The sequence below is a fragment of the Helobdella robusta genome (genome assembly GCF_000326865.2).
Source record: "Helobdella robusta unplaced genomic scaffold HELROscaffold_59, whole genome shotgun sequence".
NCBI classification, from domain to species: Eukaryota; Metazoa; Annelida; class Clitellata; order Rhynchobdellida; family Glossiphoniidae; genus Helobdella; species Helobdella robusta.
The window spans coordinates 344,937-356,194 of NW_008705322.1; positions in this window are offsets into that span (position 1 = coordinate 344,937).

Here is an 11,258-nt window from a genome sequence, read left to right on the forward strand (position 1 = left end):
ATCCCTCCATCAACATTCTGCCTGTTTTTATTTAATTATGATATACGTAAAAAAAATAATTTTTCTGAATCCATTTCATTCGCAATATATATTTTATTAATAATTTTTTGGTTAAATTATTTAAAAAAATAATTTAAAATAATTGGCCTCATTTATTATTATCAAACATGTTGTTGTTTGGATTATTGACACTTTTGTAATAGCTCACTATGTGAAGTTATGTGTGTTTGTGTGCGGATTGTTTGTGTGTGTGTGTGTTGTGTGTGTGTGTGTGTGTGTGTGTGTGAAGTTTTTGTGGGATGTGTTTCGTGCGTGAGAAATGTGTGTTGTTGCGTGGCGTTAAACATGAACGTTGGCTGTGGGGCTACTTAGTAATCCCAAGGCATTTCAATAATTTATTAGCATGGAGATATCGCAATATAACGCCGTAAATAAGAAATACGTTAATGTTGTGACCTGTACATTTGTACACAAGTTGTACCTAAGTTGGTAAGGTGCAAATGCAAAATAACTTTTTCAAATTTCAACATTATGGAATTACATTGTTTCTGGAAGTTAGGTTAAGATTTGTTTGGATATATGTGGCATGCATGTGTTTATGTGTGTGCTGCAGGTTGTATATTTAGCAATGCAAAATATGTTTGTGAGTTGTTGATATGTCGATGATGTCACTGAATATTGGATTCTCCCTAGAGAGGAGTGCTTTTTGTGGTGTCGTTGTGTGGTGTGATACAGTTGTGTTGTTGCTGTTGTTGCGTTGCTGTTGTATCGTTTGATCGTGAGTCGTTGTAAATTTTGCTGTTTGAAACTGTTGTCGTTTTAGTGTTAAATTAAAATGAAATAACAACAGCCCTTCAAACTACGGCATTGACCTTTCATCCCACAATCATGCAGCAAATATTTCAAAATAATTTTAATGTGGTTATCATTAAATCGTTTGAAATATCTACAATATTTATTTAATTTGAACTCATTCGGGGATCTTTTATTTTGTATTTGTCATTGTTGTAGGAGTATTGCATGTTAGTGTTGGTGTTTGGAATGCCAGTGATTGTAATGATGTCGACTGATATACATGCAAATGTCCTGCTAAGATGTTGCAACGTTACAAGAGACTGCTATCTGCCCGACAAACAACTCAACTGCTGATACCATCTTATCTGATTACTTAATTACAGTGATGCACCAAAGCATTTAAAGAGGAGCTGTGCTTTCCAATGCAAAATTATTCCGTGTGAACCTCACACTGTATTAAATAGATTGATATCTGCTTGTATGTTGGAGCTGCGAAGATTGTGTCGGTGTGTTAAGTTGAGGAGTATTATAGGTATATATTTACATACATTCGCATGAATACATACATATTTTTTATACATACATGCATACATGCACACATACATTTGCATTGGCTGAAAGAATCCTGAAAGAATCCTGAAAGAATCCTGTTCAAATTGGGTACTGATGCTTAAATGCATAAATGGTCCGGCTCTTAGGTACATATTGGATGAATGCATGAAGATTTCCTCCCTGGGAACTCACGGGCAGTTGAGGTCTTCCAGTTCAAAAAATTATATGTGCCGAAAACATATTTGAAAACTGGTAAGAAAGATTTTGCTGTTTCAGGACGGACTTTTTGGAATGGACTGCCAGATGAACTTCGTCAATCGGGATTAAAGCTTTTTCAGTTTAAAAGACGTCTTGTTTAAATCATTGTTTTGAATTATTTTCTTTTATGAACATGGAGTGACGATGAAAATAATTATTAATTATAATTGGCGCTATATAAATTTTAATAATAATGATGATAATAATAATAATACATACATACATACATAACTAGCGCTAGATAAATGTTTTGATAATAATAATACATACATACATTCATACATACATACATACAAACAAACGAACGAACATAACTTTTTTTAAATATTATCTTAATGTCATTTTCTCTAATATTACCATATTAACTGATATTCACAATATAACAATATTATATTCTCATAAATTGAAACGTTAGTAAACAAAGAGTGCTTTTCATTATCGTGCAGAAATGTTTGCCAATAAAGTTACGGACTCTTCAGCCTGCACCTGTCCATGAGGCCGATCGTTACGTTACGTTGTGCTTCTTATTATCGGTACTATCATTACACACAGAGGCATAACTTCAGTTGAGTTGAGTTGAGTGGAGGACTGTGTATGATAAAAATATTTCATGTCATTTCGTTTATTTGCTAATATCAAAAGTTATCAGGCAGTCCGGCAGCCACACACACACACACACACACACACACACACACACACACACACACACACACACAAACACACACACACACAAACACACACACACACGTTTATATTTATACTTTTTATATAATCATGTTTATATTTATGTATATAATTATATATGTACAATATACAATATACGTATATGGTATATATATATATATAGAGAGAGAGAGAGAGAGAGAAACAGAGAGAGAGAGAGTGAGAGAAAGAAAGAAAGAAAGAGAGAAACAGAGAGAGAGAATGTGTGTGTGTGTCCACGCATGTGTATGTAATAATGATAAATAAATAAACAAGACAGATGTTAAGCAAATGATGCACAATATGTACAAATATCAACAACGATAAAGAGAAACATTTTAATGACAGAAATCTTTTAATGGAAAAATTCAAATAAACGTAGCAATCAATAAATTATAACCAGTTGCGTATTTTGTGTCTGTTAGTCAATCGATTTTAGTTGGAAAAACAACATTTCGTTTTGGTGTTTCGAAAAAACAGTACAATTTCTCAACAACTCCAAGACAGTTATTAATGTTTTGAAAGCTAGAGACAGTGATTAATGTCTTGAAAGCTACAAATTTTACATCTGAATATGTAAGATGGCATCTGAATATGTAAGATATATGTCTTGAAAATAAATTATTCATTTATCCAAGCTATGACATTATGAAATTATTAATGTGCAAATAAGTTACTGTGCTATTATTATGCAGTCATGAATGTGTATGAGTAAGAATGAATGAATGTGAGTGAATGTGCGAGTATGTGCTTGAGTGTGTATGGATGTGTATGAGTATGTATGGATGTGTATGAGTATGTATGGATGTGTGTGAGTGAGTATGGATGTGTGTGAGTGTGTATGGATGTGTGTGAGTGTGTATGGATGTGTGTGTGTGTGTATGGATGTGTGTGAGTGTGGATGTGTATGAGTATGTATGGATGTGTGTGAGTGAGTATGGATGTGTGTGAGTGTGTATGGATGTGTGTGAGTGTGTATGGATGTGTGTGTGTGTGTGTGTATGGATGTGTGTGAGTGAGTGTGGATGTGTGTGAGTGTGTATGGATGTGTGTAAATGTGCATGGATGTGTGTGAGTGTGTATGGATGTGTGTGAGTGTGTCTGGATGTGTGTGAGTGAGTATGGATGTGTGTAAGTATGGATGTATGTGCGAATTCGCAATTTGGAACAAGTGAATTTAACATTTCATTTTCCAGTTTTGTTTTTCTTGAGAAAAATGAATATTTATTTTCGGATAACATTTTTGCAGAATTTTGAAATTTTATGTCCCGGGCGGTTGTGCTCGATGAGTTCTTCAACGAACTCCACCACAATCATCCTGCCTTCTTATCATTGTTATGCCATACTGCGGAGGAAATAAAATATTGCATTGTATTGCAACGACATCAACAACATCATCATCAACAACAACGACATCAACAACATCATCATCAACAACAACGACATCAACAACATCATCATCAACAACAACGACATCAACAACAACAACATCAACAACATCATCATCAACAACAACAACATCAACAACAACAACATCAACAACAACAACATCAACAACATCATCATCAACAACAACAACATCAACAACAACAACATCAACAACATCATCATTTACTGCAACAACAATAATAATGCCAACAATACCAACTGTATGTGATAATACTACCACTTCCACCGCTATCAGCGTCAGTGGTGGATCTCGACAACTTGGACGGGGGGTGGGCAAAATTTTGAAATGTTGAAATTTTAACGGGTAGGAGCGAGATTGGGGGTGGTGTGGCTGACGACCTTTTTTGACCTTTTTTGGGTCGATTTTGTACATAAAACGGTCCTTTTTCTAACTTTCATTATTCCCGACTCCCGTGGACCCGCGACTGACAGCTTCTGCCACCCTTCTACCACCACCACTACTACTACTACTAATAATAATATTGTTAATAACAATAACTATAATAATAATGGCGACGACGATGATGATTTCTGTTTTTTGGCTGTCATATAATTAGTTGCCATAACAACATGCAGACGACGTACACTCAATCAGCAGAAAGACGAACATTCACATCAGCCTGATGTTGTTGCTCTGTCGTGTGTGACGCTGCACTGAATTTTATTTTAAATGGTTCCTATCATACGAGATGTTTAAAATAATTAATATTTTAAATAAATATTATTAACTTTCAAAAAATAAATTTATTTTTATTCCATACGTACATATAATAATAATAATAATAATAAATTTATTTTTATTTCATTATTTATTCAATTAATTGTAATTTACTGACATACACAAATATGTGCTCAACTCCTATATTCATTTCACCCACTCACAAACACACACACACTCACACAGACACAAAACACACACTCAATACAGCATGGAAGCACACATACACGCAAGCATACTCATTCACATCTATCTATATAAATATAATGTAATGTTATCGTCAAACAAACAAGCAAGCAGATAGTAATGAAATTTTACGCGCGCACACAGACACACACGCACATGCATGCACATGTACGGGCAGCACAACTTCATGTACACTACAAGTAACACACTCACAGGAACACAATAATTAACACTAACCCATCGCATATGTATAAATGTTTTACATTTATTCAACATCATACGTACGTTTTGCTGTTAATTCATTTACAGACGTGTTTAACTACAAACATCCACACAATTAGCCGAACTGAACAGTTTGCACACATGTGCATTGATACACGCGTGCAAATAGAAGCCGCAGATCATTGGTCTGTTTTGTATGTTAGTTTATATTATATGTGTGATGTATGCGTGTATGTATGTATGCATGTATGTATGTATGTATGCATGTATGTATGTTTTTTTTGTCTTTGTTATGGCGGCTCCGACATACGCAGAACCACTTACAATGTTACATGTATATTATCGATATATCTTTTTAATTATGTTCTTCATATCTTCATCCATTGGTTTGAAGCAGCCATCTTTCGCCACAAAGGCTGTTTATCCTTTTCACACGCCGTACACATGTATTGATGTGCAGGCGCAAGCACCGCATCATATACGCTGAGTATATGATAGCCACTGAGATGTTTGACTCAGCGAGCATTTGAACCACTGAGCCATCTCGCCGGCCAACATGCGACAGCTTACGTCGTCTACCTATTTACCAGCTTCGTAAGGATAGACGGCTAGATTGGCCAGGGGTCAGCTACCCGGATGAAACTGCAGGATTCAGACCCGGGTCATGGGAGTAGTAGACGAACAAGCAAACTACCCGGCCACGAGACCCCTTATTTATGTATGTATGTATGTGTGTGTGTGTGTGTATGTATGTAAGTATAAAATTTTTTTTTTACTTTATATGAACGTTTATATATATATATTTGTTGGTAATAGACCATAATTTTAACAATATTCTATAAATTCTACCGAATGTTTGGCGTTAATATGTTTGTAGTTCGTTTTTTAGAGTGAGAAAAATTGAAAAAACGAACTAAAAACATATTAACGCCAAACATTTGGTAGAATTTATAGAATATTGTAAAAATATATGTATGGGTGTATATATTTATATGTTTAGTGATATGCGTAAATTCTTTGGTTATTGGACAAATTAAAACATTCTATATCCTATAGGCAGACTTTTATTTTATTGTTTTATTCAATATCGCTATGATTTATTGATTGGTTTTAAGATATAAGTAGATTGGCACTGTTTGTAAATGTTTATAATGATAACAGTAGTTGTGGTAAACTTATGTATGTATATGTAGGTATGTGTATATGTAGGTATGTGTATATATATGTATATATATATATATATATATATATATATATATATTTTTTTTTTTGATTTTTTGGTGGGTTGCAAGGACATGGAACAATGGCCTGCAGCACGAGGTCGTAAAACTTCCAACCTCGCCGAAGTCATAAAATGCTTTCATGAACTTCATTCTCGTCTTTCATTAATTTTTTTTGTTTCAGTTTGTTTGCTCCTGAACTAAAATATTAAAATGCAATCAAATTAAAACAAATTTAAAAAAATGGAATTAGCGATAATAAAGAATAACTAGAAAAATTATTAAAAATTTGTATTTTGCATGTAAAACTAACACAATATTTGTTTGCGTATATAAATGTTTTTTACGTAATTAAAATGATTAGAACATGATTTAGCATTTCTAAAAAAATGTGTTAGTAAAGATTGGCAGATGAGATTAATTTCATATGTGATTCGTTAAATGTTTCCAATTATTATTTTCATCAGCCGAAGTGAACCACACAAACATTAGACAAGTTAATTATTACCAAATAAAATTAATTCAACCGATAATCAAGCATGAAAGTGTTGGAAAATAACAATCAACAAAATACGTTCCAATATAATTGTCGCACATGCAGATAATCAGTGTTGTTTGTTGTTATTGCTTGTGTTGTTTTGTTGTTGTGTGTTGTTGCTTGTGTTGTGTGTTGTTGTGTGTGTTGTTGTGTGTGTTGCGTGTCTGTCTGTGATGCAAGTTTTGTGAAGGTATGTGTGTTTTTGTTTGTTTGTTATAATATGTGTTTGAAAAGAATCTGTGTTTGCAAAACCCAAAATTTTCCAATCATTTTATAAATATTTACATATAATAAAATTGTCAACGATAACCGAGTCTGCTGCTAATGAATGCTTTCTACTTATATGGAACAAACGTTATTATGATGATTCTATTCGATTGAAGTTGAGTAAGTTCTATTTGAATGTGTTGCAAATTTTTATAAAATATTGTTAAAATCTTCACGATAATTAATTTTCAAAAATTTTTGCTTATTAATTATCTTAATTATGAAAATTAATTATCTTCACGATAATTAATTTTCAAAAATTTTTGCTTAGATGGCATGAAGAGGTCAGCGTTTTGCGGGTAAATACAATGACGTATTTAAATGCTATAAAGTATATAATGTGTATATATTGATTGTGTGCAGTGATGCTTTAAGTTTTGTGCCTGCTTGTAATAAAATGAAGCCTCTTGCGGTGTGATTGTTCCTTCAATGCATGTGCGTCTGCTCATTAATGCCTCATATAATGGGTCAATCTCTTCAAAATAATCATTAAAATGCCCACAAAGTATATATAATAAATGTCATTCATGTGTTTATGCTCAAACATGTGTGTGTGTGTGGGTATACATATGTATGTATGTATAAACATGTATGTACGTATAATTATATTTATATGTATAATTTTTTTTTAATTATTTTATTTACATTTGTGAATGTGTTGTGTTAGTAATAATTATTTAAGTTGCTCGCATATTTCTTACGTGTATGGAGTTGATGTTGTTTGCGTGTGTCTCTGATAGTCTGTTCGTTTCCAGTGCATTTGAATTTGAATGCTTGGAATTATGTGTAATAAACATTCGTGCGTGTGTATGTATGCATGTGTGAGCTTAAACGTATCACTAGATGTCTTCTGTATGTTCTTCACGTAAAATGAAAACAAATAAATGTGAAATGAAACCTTGCAGTTGACAATACTTCCGTCAACCCATTCACATTTGAAAATGAGGCAGACCCGTTATTGATACGTGGGTACTGGGCTGGGCAGTCCGCTATTTGTTGTTGCACATGATCTGAGTTGTCTAACATGTCTAACAGTTGTCTGCTCAACACAACTGAGGCTAATAAATAAATTAATAGATATTAATTTTATGAAGATTTAGAGATTTTGAACACATGGTATAAGTGGGTGCAAATAATGTCCGATCAAATGGCTTTATAACTAACTATATGTTAGGAATTATTTTCAGGCAACTTCGAGCACACACACACACTCTCACACATGCACATATTACATACATATGTACATACACACACACACTCACACACATGCACATATTACATACATATGTACATACACACATACACTCACACACATACACTCCATCAAAACATTTAAAATTATTTATTGCAGGGTTTCTTTAAAACAATAACACAATTGAATGACTTGTATGAGTGAGGAGATGAGATTTGTAAGGACAACGAGACGTCGGAATGATAGAATTAAGTGACTGACACACATGCAAAATGTGAGGATGCAGTGTTTGTTTGTGGTGTCACGTGTATGTGAATGAATCGCATGATGTGTGCCTTATGAGACATCCTGCTCTCCATAACCTCATCTGTTCTTTGTCCCTCACTTCTCTATCACATCTGTTGGATGTTCATTCTGAGTGTCTGATGTTGTTGCTATGTTGTTGCAATACATACATACATACATACATACATGCATACATACATACATACATACATACATACATATATACATATATACATACATACATACATACATACATACATACATACATACATACATACATGCATACATACATACATACATACATACATACATACATACATACATACATACATACATACATACATACATACATACATACATACATACATACATACATACATACATATATACATATATACATACATACATACATACATACATACATACATACATACATACATACATACATACATACATACATACATACATACATACATACATAGATATGTATGGGTGAACATATAAAGGTTTTGGTAAAATCTTGTTCATTTCAATTGCGGCAATTGTATTGAATTAAAAAGAGTTTGAACAGATCAACCATGGTTACTCTGATTCATTCGTTTATACATTCTAGATTGGACTATTGTAATAATTTGTTTTATGGTGTTTCGAAACATGAGATTGCTAAGTTGCAGATGGTTCAGAATAGAGCTGCAAGAATTGTTGTTGGTGCTAGTCGTGTTGAACACATTAGCCCACTTCTGTCGGAAATGCATTGGTTGCCGGTCAGCAAAAGAATTGTTTTTAAAGTCTGTGTTTTGGTTTATAGATGCTTAAACGGATTGGCTCCGCAATATCTGCCCGAAATGTTGATTGACAGATCATCGATTTCTTTAAAAACTGGCCTACGATCAGATCGGGGAAACTCTTAGTGGTCCCGGTTACTAAATTAAAAATGGCATCACGTAGTTTTGCAGTTTATGGACCAAGGCATTGGAATGAACTTCCATATTTTTTGCGCCGGTCTGGTCTGACACTTCCCCAGTTCAAGAGTCAATTGAAGACATATCTTTTTTCATTGTAGAAAATTGCCATAGTTGTAAAGCGCCTATGAGAATGTTTTTAATAGGCGCTATATAAATGATCATATAATAATAATAATAATACATACATACATACATACATACATACATGATGATATGAATATATACATACATACATACATATTGGATGATATAAATAACTACAGACCCATATCTCTGTTGTCTCCTTTATCCAAGATTCTGGAAAATATAATGTACATCAGATTAAATTCTTTCTTCAATCTCAACAACATTATATGTAACAGCCAATACGGCTTCCGGGCCAAGCATTCAACGGAGCTTGCTATCCTAGACTTTACTCAACATGTCCTAAACGGTATGAATAGCAAAAAACTATCTGTTGGCCTATTTCTGGATCTTTCAAAAGCATTTGATGTAATTGACCACAGCATACTCCTAAAAAAACTTGAGTGGTATGGTGTGAGGGGAATCGCTTTCAATTGGTTGGTGAGCTATCGCTCCTTGCGTTCTCAATATGTTTATATCGATAACTTCAAATCAAATAAAACTCATGTCCAGAATGGAATTCCTCAAGGATCCATTCTGGGTCCTTTTCTATTTCTAGTCTACATCAATGACCTCTGTAACGTCTCATCATTAGCCAAATGTGTACAATTTGCCGACGACACGAACATTTTGTTTACACCAGACGACATCAACAACTGCCGAGACATCATCAATCAAGAACTATCAGGATTTTCCAACTGGTTTCTGGCAAATAAACTACTACTAAATCATTCCAAATGTTCTTATATAATTTTCGGTCCCAAAATATTAACTAACCAAGTCCAAGATCTAAACTTGCTGCTTAACAACAATCCAATTAATCGTACTCGTTCAACTAAATTCCTAGGTATCAATATAACAGATAACCTCTCGAGGGACTACCACCTGCAATCAACTTCCCAAAAGGTCAATAAACTAATTGGAATTTTCTACAAAATAAAATACAAACTTTCTCGGTCTGCTCTACTAAACCTTTACTACGCTTTTATTTATCCCCATCTTACCTACTGCATAAGTGTATGGGGAAACAGTCCTAAAAGTCACTTGTACAACATTACGCTCTCTCAAAAACGCTCAATACGTCTTATCTTTAATACTAATCCTTTTGCCCACACTAAACCCTTTTTTGTAAATAACAATATTCTACCATTAAGGTTTATATATTATTATTTCACAGCCATACTTGTTTTCAAATTTATTAATAAACTTCTTCCTACTCCTCTGGACCACCTTTACACAACAAGCAATTCTATTCTATCTGCCCATACAAGACAAACCCAATTCTTTTACACACAAAGAACCCGTATTAAATTATTTTCATCAAGTGTTAAACTTACTGGACCAAAAATTTGGGCTGAACTGCTTCCTCCTCAGTTACATGAAATCAAAAACCTACAACTCTTTAAGAGGAAGCTACGTAACTTTTTAACAAACTTAGATCCCGACACCACCATCTAGTTATCTGGGAAAGCATGTTCATGTAAGCATTATGTGTGTCTAAGTGTGTGCGAATGTGGTTGGTTGCTTGTGTGAGTGTGTGCGAATGAGTGCTGTGTTTGTGTGAGTGTGTGTGGATGAACAGGTGTGTGTTTACGTGAGTGTTTTTGTGCGCGTGAGTGAGTGTATGTGCTTCTGGCGTGGTATTTCCATAAGATAAGATTCAAAATTTAGAAGTTAGTCAAAGTGTTATTATATTTTAAACTTCGAAACAATTTTGAAGTATTAGAATTACTGTTTGAAATATCTATAACTATATAAATTATATTGTGTTTGGGTATATTGAACT